Consider the following 12,344-nt stretch of genomic DNA (forward strand, 5'->3'; position numbering starts at 1 on the left):
CATTTCTATCATCTTATCCACCTTGGACATACGTCCAAACCAATGAGATTGTTAGCCTTGGGCTCAAACTTCTATAAATATAAAACAAGATAAACATCTTTTTGTATTATGAATAGTCTGTGTCAGGGATGTGTCAAGGAGATTTTAAAAGGTGATATGAATATTAAAGGATAGATATTGACCATATAAAGCCAGGGCGATGAGTTTGGAGGAAGAGGAAGGAGGTGTGGTGTCTTTGGACCAAGCAGTAGAAAATGTGTACGGATAATGTCTTTATGGAGGGACTTAAGACTCCAGCTGCATGTGTAGCAGAGGATGGCCTTGTGGGACATCAATGAGAGGAGAGGCCCTTGGTCCTGTGAAGGCTCCATGCCCTAGTATAGGGGAATTCCAGGACAGGGAAGCAGGAGTGGGTAGGTTGGGGAGCAGGGAGAGAGGGGATGGGATAGGGAGTTTTTGGAGGGCAAATGAGGAAAGGGGATAACATTTGAAATGTAAATAAAGAAAATATCTAATAATATTAATTTAAAAAGTAATTAAAAAAGAAAGACTTTCACAAGGAAAAGTAGTTTTTCTTCATCATTTCTTATATTCTGTTTTTAGTTATCATTTGTTATATGTTGGTTTTATCTTTAGGACTTTATTTATACAAAACTAATTTAATATTCATAGCAAATTTATGAATAAGAATTGTTACAATTTTAAATGGACACCTGAGGAAGAGAAGTTACTTGAGCAAAAATAATAACCGTAGCTGGTGTCAGAGGTGTGGTTAGGACCCAAGATCCTATTAGTTTTGTGTCAGATTCTATTTTCTATGGCTTTGTAAATGTTATTATATATGTTTTCATTTTATTAGTTACAACACACACACACACACACACACATACACACACATGGCGAGGGATACCAGAAGAGGACACATTAATACTTTTTCTGATTCTTTTTTTTCACTTACTTGCTTATTCAGTCTATACACACAGGTCCTAGTAAATGTTGAGAACACAGCTGCAGGCAGGGCAGACACAATCTCTTTTCTTGTGATGGTTATCTTCCAGGACATTTCTCATCAAGGGGTGAATTTGATCCTCAGTGATGTTTAATGATGCCTATGGATATTTTAGCTGCCACAATTTTGAGTTGCTATAGCATCAAGTGGACAAAAGTCAGGGACTCTGGTAAAAGTTTACAGTGTACAGGATGATGTCTTATGAAAAAGAACTATCTGGCACAAACTGTCATTAGTTCCGAATTTGAATAATGCTGATCTAGCAAACAGAGAGATAAAGATCGTGACAATTATCAGATAGTTCATATTGGGATGACCTGAAGTTAATATCATATTGTAACATACAGTATCATGGGCAAAATTTAAGCACAGACTTTCTATGAGACATTATGGCATGAGAAATTGTTGGGTTTTGTGAAATGTGGAACAAGTACTACCTTCTTGCAATATCAAGTACCATGATAGATGAGGACTTTTTTTTAATTATAATTTTTCAGTGAGAAATGCATCCTGAGATTCCCAGGCTTTGCTGAACTCCTAGCATCAGAGTTGAGTATAGAGGAAATAGAACTGCTTGATTCTAGATTCAAAAGCCAGGCAATGAGGGTTCTTAACATGGCAAAGGAAGAAGAAGGCAGCAAATGGGTCCCAAATTTCCTGGACCGTCTAAGATTCTTGGGTTCCCGAATAAACCATCAGGCAAGAGGAACAACTCATAACACAAATGAAAGTGAATTCACTGTGCATCACTTAGGAGGAAACTCAGAAAAATGGCATGATGAGGGAAGCAAAGAAACTAGATCCATCTTGTCCTTAGTGTTAGAAAGAATCCATGACAGGGCTACATGCAGAACATTCCTAACTACAGCTAGACAGCAGTAACAATAGCTAGCTTCCCTCTTCTTTCCTGTGGAGAACAATGACAGATGAAATAGTAGCTCTTCCTGTTTTTGGAGATGTTCCTGGTGGTGGCGAGATGATGTCCACAGGTGTACCAAACTTTCCAGCCCTTAAGCATTCTATTCTGGACTTCATTTACTGACCATTTCCTCTGTGTATCAGAGTTTCCCTTCACCAATAGTGCTGAGATCAGTGGAAAGGAATTTGTCATAGATACTCTTGAGGACTTTACTACTACTCGCTGCCCCAAGTAAGCCAATACAAACTGTTGGAATTCCATTTTGGTAAATAAGAATATTGCTCTTATATTCTCCCTTTAAAAATCATTCTTTAAAAATTTACTGAACGTATATGGATGCTCTGCCTCCTTGTATATCTGTGTGTCACATGCATGTCAAGGGCACCAGTCAGAAAAGGGCATAGGATGTTGTAGGGCTGGACTTACAGATGGTTGTGAGCAATGGTGTGAGTGCTGGAATTGAACCTGGGTACTTTTGAAGATCAGCCACTGCTCTTAACTACTGAACCAACTTTCCAGCTCCAATCTTTAAGTCTTCAAAGACCTAGGAAGCTTTAAGTAGAGTCTTGAATACCTCACAACTTTGAACAACCAACCTGTAGGCATTTGTTTTATGCATGAGTGATCGATCGATCGTGATAAATCTTCAGGTACTAGTTGGATACGGAAATATGGCTCATAGTTCTTTTTAAAGCATCAAATTTAATTTAATAGAGAATTATTGATTAGTTGTGAGTTTTTTTCAAGGATAACATAAACAATTCCATTTCCTCCCATTGGTTCCTGTTTGTCAGAAAAGGTCCGGATAGATTTGGTAGCAGTTAGAATTTATGAGTCATGAGACATGAGAAGAATAATTTTGTCTGAGATCTAACTTAGTGGACAGGTACCCCTTAAGGCATCAATGTTTTTAATTCTACAAAAACTTATTGGAGTCAGAGATGTATCATACCCTGAGTACATGTAATAAAATCAAATTATAGGGATTGATAAGTGAGCCATTTAGCTATGAAGAAGTTTATTACCATAGAAATGGTGACACAAAACAATGTGATAGGTTCAATAGTGAAAATAATCCTTAGAGGCTGAGAGGAGTATAGAACAATAAAGAATCTAATTTTTTTTCTTTGATTAAATGTTTTACTATCTGGAAGCTCACTATATTGGGTGAGAATGGGGGAAGAGAGAGTGTAAAAACACTTTTTTAAATATTAACTGAGCATACTTTAGCTGAGCCAGGAACCACAGAAGTCTTGGCACATTAGAAGAGGTAGGGTCTCTTATTCATAGAACTTCAGACTCAGAAATGACATGACTGTGAAACAGATACAGAAGCACACACACACACACACACACACACACACACACACACACACACTACCACATACACATAGCTACATAAGCACACATATGGTTGCAGAATGATGAATGTAATTAGAGGAGTGCTGCTATTTGAATGTAGACTATCCCTATCCCACGTGGACTCACGCGTTTGAACACTTTCTTGGCCCCCAGTTGGTGCTGGGTCTTGAGGTAGGGTCCAGTTGCAGAAGGTGAGTTACTGGTGGTGGACTCTGAAATCTTTTGCCTGGCTCCACTTTCTGTGTGCTCTCTGCTTCCTGACTGCAGGCACAATGTGGTCAGCAACATCTTCCTCCTGCTGACATGCCTTCCCTGCCATGAGAGTCTGAATCTATAGAACTGGGAGGCACGAGAAACCCTTTTTGAGGTTGTTTCTGGTTAGGCATTAGGTCACAGCCATGAGGAAAGTATCTAAGAGAAAAGGCCAAGTCAGCATGGAATACTTCATGTTAATTCTCAGGACCTGGTTTTAGTTATTCCAGTCAACCCTAAGAAGTGGAGATTTAAATCTACAGTTCGCTGAGGAATGAACTGAAGCTCCCCACTATAAATTGCCTTTTCAGTGTTACACAACAGGGAGAGTGGTAGGCTGGGGATTAGAACCCAGGGTTGTCCAAAGCCAAGTCTATACTGTCAAGCTCAATAAATCTGTGTGCTGAATTTCATGGTACACAGTTCTCCTACCCCCATGCAGGGAAAGCTTAAATTACTAGAAACACTTGTTTTAAAGTATGCTTTTTTACCCATCCAATATGTGTCACTCACACAGGGGTTAATTTTGTGCTATCTCATGTTGATTCATAAGTGTGGGTTAATCCTGTCTAGATAAGAGCTTAGAAAGCCTGATTTGCATACTGAAGCCCATCCACTTTAGTTGAAGATGATATTAAATGCCAAAGTCCTTGGTAAAATACTTAGTTGAATAAGCTTTGCTATTTTTATAGCATTGGCTATGGACATCAAAGTAAAAGGCTAAGAGAACCCAGTGGCTCAGAATTCTGTCACTTGAATCATGAAGATCAGGTTTCATGTTTATTTGTATTTTATTTATCTTGTTTATTTGTGGGGTGTGTGTACACGTGCATGTGGGCACATGCACATACATGCATGTACAGAGGCCAGAGGAGGATACTGGATGGGCAGCTCTCAACTCTCTTCCTTATTCTCTTGAATCAGGTTCTCATTGAACCTGGAGCTATGTCAGTGGCCAGCAAGATCATCTCTGCCCCTCATCACACTGGGGTTGCAGGTACTTCTAGCCATGCCCAACACTTTATGTGGGTACTTGGGGATTTGAACTCAGGTCCTCATACATGCAGAGGAAACTGCCTTACCTGAAAAGCTATCTCCACAGGTCTAAGTTCAGAATCCAAGTTAAAGCTCAGACACTTATTGGCTGTATGTCCTGGGCAAGAATGTCTATCAGCTGAGCCCCAGTCTTCATGTATGAAGTGGAGATAAGTGTGCAGTCCCTCCTGCTGTGGGCTGAGGAGCACTGTCCACATTGCCTCTGGCTTTGCTCTTCTTTAACTAGTGCCATTTGACCCACAAATCAAAGACACTCAGCTAGGTTTATTGAGATAGGATCTTACTATGTGCATTATAGACTAGCCAGGAACTTGCTATGGAAAGCAGGCTGACATCAAACATTGTGGCACTCTTCTTGCCTCAGTTTCCCCAGGGCTGAGATTCCAGGAACTACCTTGTCTGCTCCACCCCTGCTCTGTTTTTTTAATTTATGTCTAAAACAGTATAAGGAACTGTAGACTCACTGTGTCCTCAAAATTTCCCCTGATCTTTTGATAAGAAGGTATTCTAATTTGTCCCACTCTGGGGATTCTTAACTGGCTATGATTTTTATCACCCTCACAAGGAGAATTCAGAGTGAACTGGAAATGTTTTAATCTGTAATAGGTATGAGTGAACAGAGGTGCCACTACCAATTAGAACGGATGGGGCAGAGTTGCTGATGTCTACCTACAATTGACAGAACAACCTCACTCACCTTCCCAGCTGAAAAAAAAAAAATGTTCATAGTGCCAAGATCTTGCAACCCTGGCCTATACTCTCTGTCATGACATAATGTGCACTTGCATGTACACCATGCATGTGTGGATGCGCATCCGCAGGATTGACCCTCACATCCACAGGCACACAGGCACACTTTCAGTTCTCGGCTTCCAAGAAAGGAGCAGCGTACAGAGATTAGAGCAGGACTGAGTGCCAGGATGATGTCATGCTGGGGAGACCCACGCCTGCTGTGGGGAGACATTCTCTGTCCAAAGATCTCGCCATTTCCGTGCAGACCCCTCACCTCACCACCACCGCCTCCTCATATCCTGCTCAGGTCCCTCCTGGGAGCTCAGGGAAACCTCGGAGCAGATGGAGTTTCACTTAGTCACTCTCCCTACAGCCAGATCGGGTTACATGGCCAAGGGCTCTGGTGTTGAGCTGCTCACGTTGACTGGAGTGATCTGGGTTGGCTCTTTACCTTCCAGGATGTGGATTGGCCACTGGGCAAGGCTTGTTTATAGTTTTCTATCCTAAGAGGCTGAGAAACAGGCAAAGCAAAAAGGAGGCCTAGATCCTGTGTTGAAGGCAGAGCCTGGAGTTCATGCTTCTTTGTTCTTATCGCTAGAGGTAATGAATATTCAGCAACTTTCTAAATGAAATATACAAATGAGAGCAATCTCCATGGAGTCGTATGGCATGTGTATCTTAATGCTATTTTCGACAAGAGAATATCAGGATCTTGGTAGCTTTTGGAAAAGAGATTTTTTTAAAACTTTTGGAGGTTACAGAGTTCAAGATCTCAACACTCAGAGAGGGTCTGTTGAGGACCCCATTTCCTGGTTCACACACAGTCACCTCTTCACTTGTTTTCACAGTGGCCAAAGGAGCCAATACACTCCTTGAGGCTTCAATGACAGGGGTCCTAATCCCATTCACAAGAGACCTGCCCTCATGACCTAGTCACCACTCACATGCCCCACATTCTGATAGCACACTGGAGATGATGTTTTCAGATACACATTCAGAAGGGGACAACAGAAATTTAATTTAATATGGTTTATACAAACTAACACTGGATCTTAAAACTCTGGGCAGCTATAATACATCTATTATTGCATCTCTTCTGCAACCCACAAGCAGCAGCTATAGACTGCTATAATTCCAGAGTCGATATCATGGCAGTCCAGTGAAGTAGGCTTAACTAAGGAGGGGGTAGCTTCCAGTAGAAAAGCTAGCTTTCCAGCTTGAGTCTCACTCCCTTCCAGATCTAGTTTTTAATACTTCATAAGATGCCTCTTACAAGGCCGTTTCCTTCTTTTCTGCTGAGGAGAGAACTAATCTGTAGAAAGCATAAGTAATCCAAGAGCTCCCAACTGCAGGGATGCTACTACCCCTCTTGCCATCTAACTTTAGCAAATACAATTTAGATTCAAAGGTCTTCCATGGCACCTAAGTATCTGTACATGACTGCCTGGTTACATACCTGAGGCTGTCACTTTCTGCTTATGGTTATAAAGCTAGATACCAGGAACCTACACTAGTTGTAATTACTCTTCACAATCTTGGTTAATAATGTAAAATGGGATAGGTCTCTAATAATCCAGAAGAAGTCCTAGAGCCAAGGGAGATAGGAGGTAGGAGTCACCCAAACTGACCCTCAGCTGTGACATGGATTATCTGGTTTACCTCTGTATAAGCTGCAGAAATGCTCAAAGCAAAAACAGTTTGGGAAGGATGCTCTGGAGGGCATTCTAGAGTGTCCAAAGACAGGCAGGCATGGGAGAAAATCAGGAGCCGTGTTCAGAACTCAGGTGAGACAGGAGCTTATGACATTTCATAGGGAGTAACTTGCATTCATGCGGCATTTTGAATCTTCTCCAGATGACAATGTCATTTTGGGAAATTTTCAGAGAGCATTTGCTTTGTGTAACTACCCATAGTTGGGCCTGATGAGAAATTGCTGCCCTTTTGTAGTGATTTTGGCATCATCAGAGACATCTTTTACCAATATGTAAAAGAATTCCACTAGCATCTTCTTTTCAAAGTTGTACTCCACATATGATCTCTGCTACCATTTCTAATCTTCAACAGCTATAGTTAATGCCAAATGGGCACTGAAAACTTCTTAGCCATTCTCTCATTGGCCACGGACTCTCCAGTACAACTATGTCTTTCCTTCTTCTATCCCCAAGGAGATTCATGACTGTCTCTAATTTTCAGAGAAGTTTGGATTGTGGCAATGTTGTTCTTTGAAGGCTTGGTGCCCTCTACCTATTAGTTTCTGAGAGCAATGATGGGGACGGGAAAATGATGCAGCGGGCACTAGAACAGCAATTGCTCCTTTGTAATCTATTTTTGGCTAGAAAGCAGAGCCACATGGAAAAGATTTGATAATGTTAACAAATGACACAGTAACAGTGAGTGGAGCCAGGAAGTGCTTCTTTCCACACTCCAGTGATGCACTTTAGTAGTTTACAATTCTGGGAAGAACGCCTTCTCATGCTGTCTAAAATGCAACCTCCCCTTCCGGTGCGCAACCTAACCGTCACCTGCTCTTTAAATCATTCCTCAATCTTCGACTCTAAATGCTTTATTTGTAGTTCTACTCCTTGATTACCCCACTCTGCCTGGATCCTATATAATAGCTTCCATATGTATCCTCTCATGTGATTATAAAAATGAGGAGAAAAACATTTATTACAAGCTTTTATGTGTCAGGTACTGAGATAATTGTTTTATATGTTGGAGTTCACTGATTCTTCTTTAAAAGACTATGAACAGATGTTAATGGCCCCATATTAAAATTGAGTCAATGGTAGATTGTAGATTTTGAGCACCTGGAGGACCAAAAAAAGTCTCTTTCTTGTCTTATGTTCTACCAATTACAGTAGGAATAGGGTAACTTTCACTGAAATTTTTGCTTCATTTTTTTCTGGCTCAAGTAGTACACTATCCATCCAGGTTTTATTTTATAAGAGAAAAATGTACTAGAACAATTTAGCAATGGTGTATGTATCCTAGGAATCAAAGATTTAAATATACCAGGTTCTTGTTCTCAGCATGTATCCCAAGATAAGGAATGTACATGGTTCTGTGTATCACTATGATAGAATTTTGCTGATGTCATAGAATATTTCAGGGTTGTATTTGCAAGACATTGCTCCCAAACAGCTTTGTGTCATTGTGTGAGAACATCTTGAGCATCTGGGCTATTCCACCTTCTGCCTTCATTTCTCTTCTCTCTTGACCTTTAGAGAACATGATAGAGCTTTTCTTGATGGCACAGCTTATGAAACACAGCCTTTTCATGTGAAAATCCAACTCTTCAACCCAGGCATCTCTCTCTCTCTCTCTCTCTCTCTCACACACACACACACACACACACACACACTGTGTGTGTGTGTTCATGCTTTGCAGAACAGAGGGAAAAATGAGAATGGTTTCTATTCTATAGTCTTTTGTCTACACTACTGGAAGAATTTCCCTCAAGAAAACACTATCTAAACTCTTCCACAATTTAGAATGCAGTCCTTTATTTTGGAAAGTTGAGTATGAAAAATTCAACTTTCTCATCTATGGTTAGGATGCCTGCTTATATGTTTAAAATTTTCAGGGAGCATTTGTTAGTCCTTATGACTTAGAGGCATTGATTTTTCTGCTGAAAGGAATGTGATCCCAGTGGTGTCGTGAAGACATCTTTATCATTTTTCCAGGAGGGGAAAGCTGAGTGGGCCTAGTGAGTTAGTAGCAATGGTAAAATTCATTGAACTTTGGTTTTTACCATTCTGCAAATGAATTCTTCATCTTTTAGAGAAGTATATAATAGTCACTCAACAGTAATAATGAGATTTATATATTTACTTAATGCACACCCTCCTATTATGTGCTATGTGTTGAACATTGTGTTCAGAAGTGAGGGACTTAGATGAACCATGGTGCCAGTGGCTCAGAAGAGAAGATAGACAAGCACACATGACAGTTGTAAACTAATGTGATATGAATTATGACAAAGAAAATAGAGTGTGTAGGAACCAGTGGTGGCTTAAATGTGGGATTATATTGTTAGAGAAGCATAAATAAGCATAATTTAGCATAATTTAGTGTCAAAGAGAAGAAATCATATAATGCACAAAGTCCAAGGCTCTACCATTAACCAGCCTAGAGCTGAGAACATTCTGCATTGGAGTCATGACCTTGGATTATAGAGGAGTGTTGGAGCTCTCACTGGTAATACACACTACCCTGGCAGGTGGCATCAGAAGGATCATGAACTGTTTGCTAGTAATAGATTAAGACACCATTCCAAGGTGTCATCATCATGTATAAGGGTAGCTTCATGCTTTAGAAAAATCATTCTACCTGCAATGGATGCAGTGGAATATAATGAAAAGTAAGGGTTAGCTTAAAAGCAAGGACACTGATGAGGGCCACTGTAGTCTCTCATGAATGTTGGCTTGCAGCAGGGTAGCAGTTTTGAGAATGTTCTCTGTGAGGTTATAATTGTGATGCCATTCACTAAGATGAGTGGCAGGTAGAAAGAAAAAGTGAAGGTATTCCAGTAGTCTCATCTGAGGAGTAGATCCCTATTCCTGGCCCAAGGGCTCCTCTGTGGGCCTGGCTACAGAGAAAGACCATGTTGGCACTCCATTCTTCTCTAGATGGGACTTGTGGGCTCCTATACATAGTCCACTTTTACTTGAGATTGAGACACATGTAGACAAGGTCTAGGAGCTGTCTACGCACACTTTTGATTTGATTTGATTTATTTCTTGAGTTCAAGAAGGATGATAGTAATCACACTAGCTACAGAGAGACCGAATTGTGGCTAAAAACATGCTGTTTGGTTTACTCTTGTTAATCAATTATTGAATTCTCTTCATTCTATTTTCTGAACTTAGGTGAACTACTCAAGCCATCTATGCTTTGGAATCTATAAAAAGTAGGAAGTTTAATTCCTACTTGACAAATTGTTTGGAAAACACCAATTATATACACTTTTATGTAAAGGAGCAGGTATCTGAAAAATATTGATTAAAAATGAATATTTTGTGCCTATTTTGATTGATTTCTTCCTCTTTAAAATATATGGTCTTCATGGATGTTTGTACTTTGTGAATTCATAGACCTATTCTTCTGAGGAGGTTAATCCATTTGTAGCTAGTGCTGAGCTGTGTTTTAATCATGTCTTCAGTCTCATTAATTATCACCTTAAGGTTCTTATATTGTTTTACTTATTTATTTTTCTCAAAAAGTCAAATTCAAATTATAAATGCTTGGGCAAAGGTTTTGCTATAGTCCAAATGTTTATCTGTATTCCCGACTTGGAACTAACTGCCTGTTTGATGGGTTTGGGAGTCTGATTCTTCGGGAGATGATTAGGATATGAGACCCGAGGCTTCACAGACAGAAGTAGCAACGCTTAGAAAAGTGGCTCAAGGGAGCTGTCTCTTGTGTGTCCCATTGTGCGGACAAACCTAAGAGATATAATCTAAGAACTAGAATATGGACCTTCACTAGACACTGATTCAACTGATGCCTTGGTCTTGGATTTCTCAGCTTCCATAATACTGAAAAATTAATTTCTGCCGTGTAAGCCATCTAGCCTCTGGTACCTAGTAATAACTTGAATAGAGGATGCCAGCTTTCAAGATCCTTTGCAATCTATGGTCACCTTATTTCCTTAGCTGTAATTCCTATCTCTACTTACTTTGTGCTGATTCTATTGTCTTCTTGATCCATGCTGGACCTTTTGTTCATAAAAATCTCAAGCCATATATGTCTCTATACTAGAATGTATTACTGACTTTTTTGCTTCGTAAAAAAGATCCTGCTCAAGTGAACTGATCACCATTCTCTCTTATTGCTAGCACCTTAATAGATTTTTCTAATGTACCACTTACTTCAGGATATCTTAGTCATTTTTATGAGATTTTTTTCAATTTTAATAACCCATGATTAGAACTCAAAGGTAGGGCCTATGTTTTCCTGGTCTTGGTATATTCCAATTCTAGCCTAGAACTTAAAATGGGGCCAGTGGTCAGAAAAGGGTTGCAGAATGAATAAACACATAAGTAAATCCTCCTTAAAATGGGAGGAATAGCAAATAGATGATAGTTTTTGTTTCTTTTTCTCTTTGCCTTCCACCATTCTTATCTTCATAGCTATTCAGCAATCTAATTCTATCTGGAATGTTCCAGAAAATGATCAAAGAAGAAAAGGATCTCTTTTGGAACTGTGGAATTCTCTGTTGTATTCTCCAGAAAAACTGCCATAGATTATACACACACACACACACACACACACACACACACACACACACACACACACATATGTGTGTGTCTATATGTGTTGGTATCTGAGTGGGATCATTTTTGTGTATATACTCACACACAAGCACATGTGTGTGATGGAGGCAAGAGTGAAACCACAAGTACCAATTCTCTAGAGCACCTCCCACCATTTAAAAACAAATTTCAGGAATAGGATCTCTCACTGGATTCTTACCAAGATGGTTAAGCTGGCTTCCCCAGGGATTACTGTCTCTACCATCTCTACCCCTACCATGCCTTATCACTTTCTCATAAAGATTATGGAGATCAGTCTCAATCCTTTCTGCTATCATGATTTATTTGAAAAAAATAAATAAAAAGAAATATATGAATATATCTTTCTTAAAAATTAAAAACATTAAGCTTATTTTTCCCCCTAAAGTATCCCTTTATGTCCATAGGGGCTTGTGCTAATACAGTACAATTTCATATTTGATGTTCTTTCACTGATCACTTTATTGTATTCCACTGAAAAAAAAACATATATATATATATAAGTCAATATCAATGCATCTGTAATGGTCTGTAAGTATTTCATTCAAATAGAAAATAATTTCTTCTAGACTGAGTCTTCAAAAGAATTGCTAGTTGTACCCAATTAGCTAACCTACTGTACATTTATTAATCTTTGATAAATAGCAATGAAACATAAATTTTATTTTGGTAATGCTTCTCTGAATAAAATGTTTGGTTTTTTTTTAATATTTTTATT

The sequence above is a fragment of the Mus caroli genome, chromosome 4, assembly GCF_900094665.2.
Source record: "Mus caroli chromosome 4, CAROLI_EIJ_v1.1, whole genome shotgun sequence".
In the NCBI taxonomy this organism is placed as follows: Eukaryota; Metazoa; Chordata; class Mammalia; order Rodentia; family Muridae; genus Mus; species Mus caroli.